Raw genomic sequence first — 12,173 nt, forward strand, 5'->3', positions numbered from 1 at the left:
CACTAATGAGTATCAGTTACATTAAAGCAAATTAAGGGGATTAAAATGACAAACTATCCAATCTTGATATCACAGGTTTTTAGACCTTAGATAGCAGTAGTTGGAAGCAGCTTTTCACCTAAAATTTCAGACACACTAGAATAAGGGTTCAGATAATTTAAGTTCTATCTTCAATTTAATTACCAATTAATCTCTCTGCTTGAACCTGGTAAACACTATATATGAAGGCCAAATACATAGGACTCAATTGGGAATTTCACATAAAAACATTCTAAGGAGAAAAATGGGGATTCTTCCTAGACCACTTTAGCATCTAGGATGGACTCTATTTTTCTATATTTCCAGCAGAAAAGAAATTTTATTAGAATAGAAACTTCCTTTTCTTCCATTCCACATGCCTTTCAGAAATAGTTTTATTTTTTGTGTGTTTTTTGCATTTCAAATATCAACTATGCCTACAATAATTTTCTGACCCACTCACTTGGAATAATCACTCACATCTTCCAGGCATAATATTCAAGCATAAAGAGATTTTTGACACATGAGTGCATGGATAAGTTATATAGTCATCCAAGTAAATATAGTTAAATTTGCTATGTTTTATCTATGCTCCCAGCACTGTTCAAATTATTTATGTGATTCATCTAATTTAACTCTCATAACAATTCTGTGAGTTGTAAGTATTATGAATATCCTCACTTGATGCATAAGAAAATGAATGTCAGAAAGATTGCAAAGTTGCCCAAGTCATACAGATAGTAAGTACTAGGGCCGGGTTTGATCCCAGGAATTTGGCTTTAGAGCCCAAATCTTAACTACTATACTACACCAACAGTGAGTACAAATGGGAATACATCTGGCATCCAAATCAGCACAAATATCTCCAACAGGGGGTGCTTCATTATTTTAAGAAAAAAAAAAGTTTTATAAAAATGCATATAGCAGCTGAATTCAATAAGTAACACCCAAAGTAAAGCATAGATGCCATCTTGATTCTACCTAACTCACTTTCTAGCATCTATGAGTATCAAAGTTTATACTGACAAAGCTGCCTCTAACAGAGTCTAAAGATTATTTTCAAAAATGAAAGAAAAATAGAAATGGCTTCAATATAAATAGTATGTAACTAACTGTTATGTATTTAATTCTTTGGAAATTGACAATTCACATATGGTTTTGGAATAAGATAGGCTGGGCTCAAATCCAAGCTTAGTGCTCCTGGCCAGGTCACGTCATAAGGCTAAGCCCCAGTCCTCCAACCCTATAAATGAAGGCAGTGGATGAATTATTACCCAGTGCTGTTCATGGACAGGCTGGATAAGAATACTTATGGCTGCTGGTTAAAACTACAGATTTTTAGGACTTAGACCAACATATGCTAAATCAAAGTTTCTTGTATTGGGACTCAGCATTTTAAATAAGCAGCCTCCAGGTAAACTTGAGTGCATTGAATTTTCAAAACTACTGGACTAGATAGCTTAAAAATGTCTAAGACACAATTTTTCAATTGTGTCCAAGATAAATTGCAGCTTTCTGTCCCCATTTAAAAGGAAAGATTAAAGAGCTAATAATTTAATTTTATCAAAAATATAATTGACAATGATTAATAAAGAGCTTACATATTATTGCAAAATCATAAAGCAGAACAGGACTTTGCAAAGCTATGATCTTTTACTTTTAATTAAGACATGTTTCAGCAGGCTTGAAGTACTACATTTGTAAGAGGGTTTTTTTCTCACTCTATTTCTCCAAAAATGCAATAGTCTCCAAAAATGATCATGAGTAGATGCCCAGATAGTCACAATTACATATAAATACTAAATTCTGCTATTACAAGCTTGAGTGAATATTGTTTGAAAATTACTTTACATATAAAAGTAATTTATATTTAACTATAACTCATTCATCACAACTAAACAGTGAACTTAAAACACTAGAGCACCATAGGGTTTCCAGGCAGTGCCTTAATTAATCAACTACAAGGGAAAAAATTCCAAGATCCTCTCTTGTGTCATAAAAGTAATTCTTTTTAGAATTTTTAAAACTTTTTAAAGTTATACCAATATAGGGCATATAACATTATCTAGAAATAATTCAAAATAAAGTGAATTTTCATATATCATGTCAAAATACATTTTCTAACCAAAATGTCTCAATATAATAGTACTCAATAATTATTTACTAAACTAAGTAATTAATTAAAGTATTTGAATAGACATACAACTCCACAACAAAACAATCCAATTTTTTTTTTTTAAAGGGGCCAGGGACTTGAACAACAATTTTCTGAAGAGGATATATATACAGACTCAATAAGCACATGAAAATGTATTCAACATCACTAATCACCAGAAAATAACAAGTGTTGGCAAGATGTGGAGAAATTGGAACTCTTGTGCATTTTTGGTGAGAATGTAAAATGGTACAACTGTTATGGGAAACAGCATGGTGTTCCCTCGAAAATTACAAATAGAAACAAATAGAATTAGCATATAAAATCCAGCAATTCCACTTATGGGCAATTACTCCAAAGAATTGAAAGCAGGGTCTCGAAGAGATATTTGCACACCAATAGAACAGCAGCATTATTTACAATAGCCAAATGTAGAAGCAACCTATGTTGCTGAAGAATGAATAAGCAAAATGGGACACACACACACACACACACACACACACACACACACACACACACACTGGAATATTATTTAGCTTTAAAAAGGAAGGAAATTCTGACAACATGTCATAAGATGGATGAAGCTTAAGGACATTATATGTAAAGTGAAATGTCAGTCATAAAAGGACCAATACTGTATGATTTCACTGCTATGAGATACCTAGAGTAGTCAAATTTATAGAGACAGGAAGTAGAATGGTGGTTGCTAGGTCCTGGGGGAGGGGCAATGAGGAGCTGTTTAATGGGGATTGAGTTTCAGTTTTGTAAAATGAAAAGAATTCTATGGATAGATGGTGGTGATGGGAGCACAACAATGGAAATGTACTTAATGCCACTGAAATATAGACTCTAAAATGGGTAAGATGGTAAATTTTACATTATGCATATCTTACCAAAATATTTTTAAAATTTAAACAGAGATTTTTCTTCGCTGCCTTTGTGACCTTACGAATTCATATTATTGCCACTTAGATGCACGTTACTCAGTACTGGTCTCTCATGCTCTCCAGCCAGTACCATTTCTAGGTCAATCATCTCAGTATTAAATATCTTCTCCTTTCCCCACTGTCTTCACAAAAATATATATCTGGAAACCTATTCTCTTGGAGCCCAGATTTTTAACTTCTAAAGTGACTTTCAATTGTCCTGGTAAACGAGCACCTGCAAATGCATAAATTCATGATTTCATGACACTTGTTCTCTTACCCCTGTGATATTATGTGCCAGTGTTTATTAATATATGGGTATCATGAACACCCAAAATAAGTGTTTTTCAAATGTCAATTTTACTGAGGAGAGGGGCCATAGTTTGTTCTGAAGTTCTTAACATGCACACATGCATACACATACACACAGTGTCTTCCGGGACAATGTTCAAAAATATTCACAAGTATGAGAGGCCCATGGGCATATGGTTATTGAAAGAGAACCACATATGCTCAACCACAGGCCCTGTATATGATAAATATTTAAGAGACAATTATTTGTAAACCTGGAACTAAGGCTTGACTACCGCTCAAAATTTTAAATAACTTCTGTCTTCAGATTTTAATTTAGATGATGATCGATAAGAAACCCCATAGCACTTTTTATATATGATAGTTATTCATCATATGAGACCCATTGCAAGGGCTAGAAGAAACTTAAGTCAATGTACTTGTTCAAAAAAAGCCGTAATGCAAATGAGAAGGTAAAGATTCATTTTCTCCTAATTATTGCTTTATAACACTTCTGTGCTCTACAACTAATCCAGCACGGGGACGACTAGAAGTGGATTCATTGATGAGACATGTTTGAAAAACAGACCTATGATTAATGGTAATAATTGTAATTCTCAACCTTAACATTAATTTGAAATAAACAAGATGCCTACTTCTTCTCTTTCTCCTTCTTTTTAAAACTTATGAACTCCTTGAGTACAGAAAGTGTGGTACTGTTTTGTATTCACAGCATCTAAAACTGGACACAGACTGTAGTTTCTTAATAATGACTATTTAACTGACCTACAAAATGAGCATCTTCAATAAAAGTTGGTTTTCCTTTCCTTTTCGGTGGGAAAGGGAAGTGGGATTTGAGTTATATGAGTTGCATGAGTTGAATTTTAAACATACAATTTTATAAAAGGCTAAAGAAACGGGAGTTTACAGGTCAAATGCAGAGAAAACTGAAGAGTATATGAAGGAATTGACACACAGGAAAAAAAATGTTCTTCTTAGGTAGAACAAATAAAAAGATCGAGAAATGTAAGGTAAAATGGTTGGACATACGTCCAATGAGGAATTTTAAATTGGAAGGGAGAACTGATGAGTTTGACATCTATTTCTCTGATGATTGAAGTAATATTATGGGAATCAATTTTCATCTGATTAGGATGACTTAGAAATGACTGTGCATAGAATTCACAGTGAGAAAAGTCAGAGTAACTAACTTTTCCAAAGATCATAAAATTATATAAACTATTTTTATCATATCGAAAGAATAACCTAACCTAAGTTATAAAAAATATTTTATGTGAGCAATGCTATGTGGTGTGGAAAACTAATAGAACACAAAATGATGTCTTACTAATGAATGTGAGATTCTAAAATTGTAATTAGAATTGGAGTTACATATAAATAATTAAATCTATATTTTATTCCAACAGAAGTGAATTACAATAAAGCAATAAAACCCATTTAAAACATAAAAATTCCAATTTTGTTTTTCTACTTTATAACCTTATGGTCAACTCCACTTTAGCATATAGAGACCCATCTGATATTTAAGTATACACATCTTGTTTATAAATCCAAGGTTGTTAGAGTGAAGAAAAAAATAAAAATCGCTTTTATGTTTTAAAAACAGCTTTTCGTAGATTAAATAAATGCCAGGAGAAACTTGAAACACATAGAGTTCTACAAACAAAGGGATTACAAGAGTTTGCTGCATGTATGAATAAAGCTCGCTGGAGAAAACAGTTCCCCTAAATGCTTAGTGAAGCTGTGAGCTGAAATTCCATCACTTAGGAATCAGATTTTCTTCTGATCGCCAGATGGAAATTTCTTGGAACCTAATGCAATTAAACAATTGAAATCCAACCTTTCTCTAAATTTGTGAAGCTAGGAGTGAAGCTAGAGGAGATGGGCGTACACAAGTCCTGAGATCCCCACTCTCTTCATGCTCTGCTCTGTAGCTGAGGACACTGACCCCCGCAGGCTGCATTTCTCAGGCTTCCCCATCAGGGGGCGACTGACTGGGTTTGGTCTTTGGTGGGTTCTGGGAGAAGACCAGGAGCTGGAGGAAGAGAGAAGGGAATTTTCCCCTCCCTCTCCGACTTGGGAAAGATAATTATTCTCTTTTTTCTTATCTGGCTTCAGTTTTTCAAATAACATTTATTATTACCTGTAATTATAGGTAACAAGATATTAAATAGGTCTTTATCTGTTGTCCAGGAATTTTCCCCAAAGCCACAAAAATGAGGACAGCGCTTGAGAAGCAACCAGACATCCTAAAGAGAGATGTGTGATACATCCTTGCAGGACTGACTGAATGACAGCAAAACTGGCTGCGTAACCACGACCCCACCCAAGCTACTTAAGAGAAGACTAGAGATTTGAGATGAAATTCTTTGAAGAAAAATGATAAAGGTAAAGAATAATTGAGTTTTTATCCTACCATCTCCTTCAGATGAAACACAGCAGTATTTCCACCCCAAGAGAAACATTCATGGAGGTAGGCTGCAAAAGGAGAGACGACCATTTTCCTTCCAGGATGCAAGCTGAGGGAGGGGCAGAAGTCAAAGGTTTTTCCCCAGGTGACCAATCACGCATGAGATTGGTGAGCAAGTTTTTTTGAAGAACATGACTTGTATCATCAAGATTCTGAGCTTGATGGGAACTCAGAGAGACTTTCACCTTCTTCTCACCTGGAGAAGGCACAGTGTGAGCTGGAGTATCACATTTGCCTGTCTTCTTCTACCCCTCATTCTGCTGATCTAGTCCTGGAAGTAACCCAGCCGGAAAGACTAGGAAGAGGTAAAGAAAAACTTAAAGAACAAAACATGCCCCTTCATCAGGTATCCTAAATGTCAGTGGTCAGAGAAAAATAAAGTCCATAATGTTGAGGCAATCCACTAAACCAGTTCAAGATATATTTTAAGCTACCGAGTCTGTGTCCTTACTGAATGTTAGCCGTAGTGGGCAAGAACTTTGATGGCCTTCTTTGCCCGGTATCTTCAGCATCTCAAACACAACCTTGCACAAGGTCGAATCTCAATAATTAAATAAACAAAGGATTGAAAGAGCATTAAAAAAGGCTCTAAATAAAGGTCCATGCCAATAAAAAGCAATTACACATTGAGCTCATGTTATTTTTATTTCCACTCGTCTCTAATGCTTATTGTTATCATAATTGATTAAAAGGTAAAACTTTCACAGAATCATGAACTTTATCTAAATCATCAAAGAAGTTTTATTCCCTACCCTTCACCTCCACCTTCACATAAATACAAATACACTGAATCAGCTGCCTCTTTTCTTTATTTTTCCTTTGTTTGACGGACTGTTCAATGGAATAACATGATGTTTTGGTTTTACATCATCATAGCCAAGTGTGCAGTAATTAAAAAGATGATTTTGAATGGTATTTACATTTAACAACATGTACCAACTTCACCATATGTTTTCTACCCTTGTCAACTCGTTTATGTGGCATTTTATCTGCAGGCAACAGCTTTGTTCCTCATGGCTGGAGTCACACACTGTGAAAACAAATGGAATGAAAGGTAGAGAGAAAATACTCCGTGAACTCACCTGTGTGTAAGGTAGCATCTCACACTGAGACTCTGGTGAGTTTATTCTAGGAAAACTCCCAACACAACCAAGGAGACACACTCAGCACAGGGGTGTTCAAAGTCCCCTTTCTCTCAAATTCTGAACAGGGTATCCAAACTCCAGTGGCAGCTGACTGGGGGAAGCTTCTGTGGGTGTGGGTGCACGTGTCACCTCATGCCACAGATGCATTTGTTTTTTTTCCCTCGAAAGATACCTCCCAAATATTAACAATAGTTATCTTTAGTGAGAAGGACTCGTGAGATGAAGAGTGAGGTTTTACTCTTTGCTTTCTAACACTCTGTATTGATTGTATATTATTTCCCTTTTAATAATTTCTAGGATTATTTTAAGATTAAAATTAAAATTAAATGAATATATACCAAAATCTCTTGGATTAGTCTGATGATCATTTCCGGTTCTGGATTTGCAACTAGATTTTCCCAAATGAACAGGGGCTTTCTATGGAGGAAAAGATTCAAAATATACGAAAAAAAAATCACAAGCATCATTTATAACTGTGTCCCGTCTTCCAGTGGGAGAGAGGGGGACAATCATTACTTAAGAAGTTAAGTTTTTGCCACCTCAGTCGGAATTTTGGTGAGAAAGGATGATTACAGCCTCATGGGTCCTGGTCCTTGCTCTTTTCCAGTCCGGGGAAGAATGTCTCTTCCTTTAGCTGAGCACAGAAAATGGAACACAACAGCATCGACCGAGTGTGTCTCGTGTTGCCATAGCCTGTCCAAAGTAATGGCCATTGGACATGTTCACCTAAAGGACCATTCGATTGCATCACTATCAATATGATTGCACAAGAAAGCACTGAGCCACTTAGGCTTGAGCTTCCAGGGACAGGTAACCCATCCATCCTTTTAAAATGTCCAAATAAGCAATAATACTCTTACATCTAAATATAACGTTCAAACATATCTTGGACTTAAATCGGAGTATAAAGCAGGTTACACCAGACAACTATATTTCTAAACACAAACACTTATTTTCTGGCCACCAAAAAAAGAAAGTTTCCTTATCAAGCAGCTATTGCTTGGAGAACCTCCCAGCCATGGAGAATGTTGTTCCAGGTCTCCATACTCTCAAGACCTTTTTACATGCGTCTTAGGTTGGTTTCTTGGGAAGGAGACTCTGATATGGGTACTTGAATGCAGGAGGTTTGATGGGAATATTTTTTGGCATACCCTTAAGGAAATGAGGGGAACAGGATTAGGCAGAGGAAGAAGTTAAACCATGCTTCTGTTTACACAGAGGCCTCCGCCAACTCTACAGGGATCTCAGGAACTGGTATGGCCTTTCAGAATTGTCCCAAACCTACCAAGGCAGCCAGCTTTTAGCATCTCTCCATCAGCTAGTTAGCAGTTAAGGGTGTGGCTTTGGACAAGGCAGATCTCTTTAGCTGAGGGTAAGGCTTGAAGAAGGACTCAGCTCTGAACCATCGGCAGCTAACATAGCTCATTCATAGTTCAGGACGTAAGTGCCCTGGTCCCAAAGACTGGATGGGGTGGTCCCAGGACAGGAAAATGTGCCCAGTGCTCATAAATCTCCCTCTTTGGGTGCTTTCATCTCTCAAATTAGACTGTGTTGAATGTATCTTTAAATAATAGTTAAAAATACTGTCTTTTGGAATGAATACTGTCTTTTGGAAGTACGTGGCCCTAAATGTTGAAGACCATGTTTCTGAATGATAGACCAGCTGAATTCCCCAAAATATCAGGAGGAATAGTATGTTGAAGAAGAAGACCATATTTCCTACACTGTTCTCAGTGAATTAACTGATATTAAAAGTTTTAGATTAATTGAATAGTGATGGCAATAACATTATTTAACAGTAATGAGCATTACAATGAGCTGTGCTATATAGATTGGGGACTTGGAGAAGCTCTTTTGTCAATCACAAAACTCTGCTTTCTTGGGAAGTCATCTGTCCTCAACAATAATGGACAGCACTGGGAATCGTCCTTAGTATTACTCTCAAATCTGCTGTGTTCACAAGCAATATAAGTATATGAAATGATAACATTTGGATATTACTTATATGAGCATTATAAGCAATGCTATTTAGTCATTCATTTATTGAACTTCTGCAGCATATCAGGCAATACGCAGGCATCTAAATAGTACCTTAAACCAGAGTTAATCAGTAAGCTCAAAATTGTGCGTGTGTGATATACGTAGGCACTGTGTGTTCATATAGACACATACACAGACTCACATACAAATTTCATTGGATATTAAGTATCTGTGATGCAAAAGAGTTTAAGATCAAGAGTTAAATATAAAGATAAATATCACGGTCCCTGCCTATTGGTCATCCACCTCAGTAAAGATATTGCTACTGAGGCTCTCTCAGTGGACACACACTCTGAGAATGGAACTTAATTACATAAAAAGAGGCAAAGGGCTCAAAAATCTTCATCTGGACTTTCCAGATCTAAATCCTAGTTTTGTCATTCCCTATGTGAACGTGGACAACTGCTTCATTTTACTAAGTTTCAGACTCTTCGTGGGAAATGAGAATATGAATGTTTGTCTCCTCGTACTGTGGGGCAGCTTAACCAGACTTTCCTGTGGGCCAGGTCTAGTACAGTGCGTGCACATACACTCGCACACATGCACACATGCACACGCTCACTAGGTGTTAGCTAGTATCAGTAATTATTGCTGTTATCGTCTCCACCTCACCGCCATCAAAACTCACTTTACCATTGATGAGTTGCCAAGAATAAGAGTTGAGCGAAGAGAAGCAACTGTCCAGCAGAAGAAAACTGCTTCTGTTTCTTGAAAACTGGTTTCAGAGAGAAAGAGCATCAAGATACAAATTTGCACACATGTTGAATATTACTTCTCATCCAAAAGATGATGTCACAATACCTTCTTACTGATGTAAAACTGGCATGGACTAAAACCAGTGTCATGTACTGATATAAAATGTGATATGTATTACAATTAGAGCCTACTGGTTGTCAAGGGATATCATCAATTGGTGGTAATTGCTCATGGAAAGAAGCTAAGCAGAAAATAAGATATTAATATCAGGTTAACATTAACATCAACCATAAGTCAGACAGGGAACAAAACTGAAAATATACTGAATTTATCATAACAGTAGTTTTTTCTTTGATACGAGCCCTCAAAATGGAGGGATTATCCCTTTAATTAGGGAATAGTTCATATCGCCCTTTTGTGATATGCAGAAAGATATACTACTAGGTTGGTGCAAAAGTAATTGCAGTTTAAAAGGTTAAAAATAATTGCAAAAACTGCAATTACTTTTGAACCAACCTAATAAATGGATTCTTTCCCTATGTGAAATCTAATATTTCTAAATATTAAAACACTTTAAATTTTAATAATGTTTATTGCATGTGAAGGGCATAGAATAGCCCATTTGGAAGAGCTTCATTTCAACTTTTCAGCATCTTAAATTCAATTATCTCACATCCCTTTCCAGTTCTGGGGGATTGGTGTGGGAGAGGAGCGGAGAATAACTGCACAAAAAAGAGGATAAGGAAGTGAGAATGGATAAAATCCTTAATGTTTCAATTCCTGAGAGGGGCTGATTTCAGTCATGCGTCGTAGTTTGTCTAGGACTGAATCAGTTAGGACTCTTGATTGCAAGCAACAGAAACAAAATCTGATTGATTTAAACAGCAAAACAAGAATTTAAACCATATAAAATTTAAAATATTTTATATTTAAAATACACAAATGTTTTAGGGTAATTCACAGACGCCCACAATGGCTCAGAAAACATGTGGGTAGGCAGCGAGTACCACATCCAAAACCACACGGTAGGACAGCCTGGTGAGGACATCACTGCTGCTACCCCCTGGACTCAGTCTTACTGTCCCTCACACAGAATGCTGCCTGAAGCTGGTGCCCCCAACACCGCCACCCTGGGAAACTGGAGTTGGCTTCCTTATCTCAATTCCTCAGAACACATTCTCTCCTGACTCTTCCCGTTGGTATAATTAGCTCCAGATGCAGCCTCCAATTATTGGGACCTACCTCCTCTGCCCCAAATAGTGAGGATCTGTGTTATTCTAGCTTAGAGAGTGGGAGGTGGGCTTTGCTTCTCAACATGACTTATATGGCAGAGAGTTTATCAAATGAAGGAGGTAACTGAAAAGCTAAAGAAAATTACAGATTTCCACTATAAGGCCCAAGATAAAGCACCACTTTCCAGAAGCCCTCCACTTGTAGTATACACTCTCAGGACTTCAAGGTTAATTTCTTGTATTTCTTCAGCTTTTAATTCCTAAGTCTCATGTACATCACTTTGGTAATTAGCATGCTCATGAAATTATCTACAATTGATAAACAGTTTTGGTTTCATGGAATTTAAAATGCCTTGTTGAAGGCATGCTAAGGATGAGCCAGATTTAAGGTACAGATATTGGGCTCTGTGAAGTTAACACTAAACACATCGTGTGCTCTTTATGTTTTCTTAGGGTAACTATTTGTCATTCATTCAAATTGAATTGTTCTAGTGACCAACATGGAAATTAGCTTACTTTAGCTACACAGAGCCAACTGCATTCCTGAATAGTATAATGGGACAGGGGCCGATAAAGCCCACATCACTTAGTAATGTTCATGGTAACTCAATTCAAAAATTACCTAACAAAGTTCAGCTGTGAGGCAAGGAATTCAAATGAATTGCTTGAGCATGACCAAAAAGACTTGTGCCAAAAACAGATCCATTACTTTTCAGTGCCTCTAAGTAATTGTCTTTGCCTATCACTAGGATATATTTGCTATCTGAAATGAAAGCCCCAAAGAGTAGAGGAAGAACTAACATCTGGTAGATTTGTAGGATCGCAGCCTCAAGAGGCAGAAAGGTCAAAGGCAATCAGGCTAGATACATGTCCTTGCTTAGGCTGTGGTCTGCTTTAGAATGTTCGCACTGCTGTTTGCCCTTGTCGTGGGAAATGTTTGGCTTGGAAACTAAGAACTGCTTCTCCTTAGGAGAATCTAGCTGGTATGGGCACGTTATTTCCTAAATTTTAGAACAACAAAAAAATTGTCTTTCTTCTACATTTCTAAGAGTAGCCTTTGTCCCCACCCCTCTTGCTAAGAATAGGAATATATGTGTGTATGAACTGCAGTGGAAGGTTGGCTTCTATATGCAAAAGAGTCCTTCATGGGGTTAAATCAGCTCATCAGGGTATGGCATT

This window comes from Rhinolophus ferrumequinum, chromosome 7 (genome assembly GCF_004115265.2).
Source record: "Rhinolophus ferrumequinum isolate MPI-CBG mRhiFer1 chromosome 7, mRhiFer1_v1.p, whole genome shotgun sequence".
NCBI lineage: Eukaryota > Metazoa > Chordata > Mammalia > Chiroptera > Rhinolophidae > Rhinolophus > Rhinolophus ferrumequinum.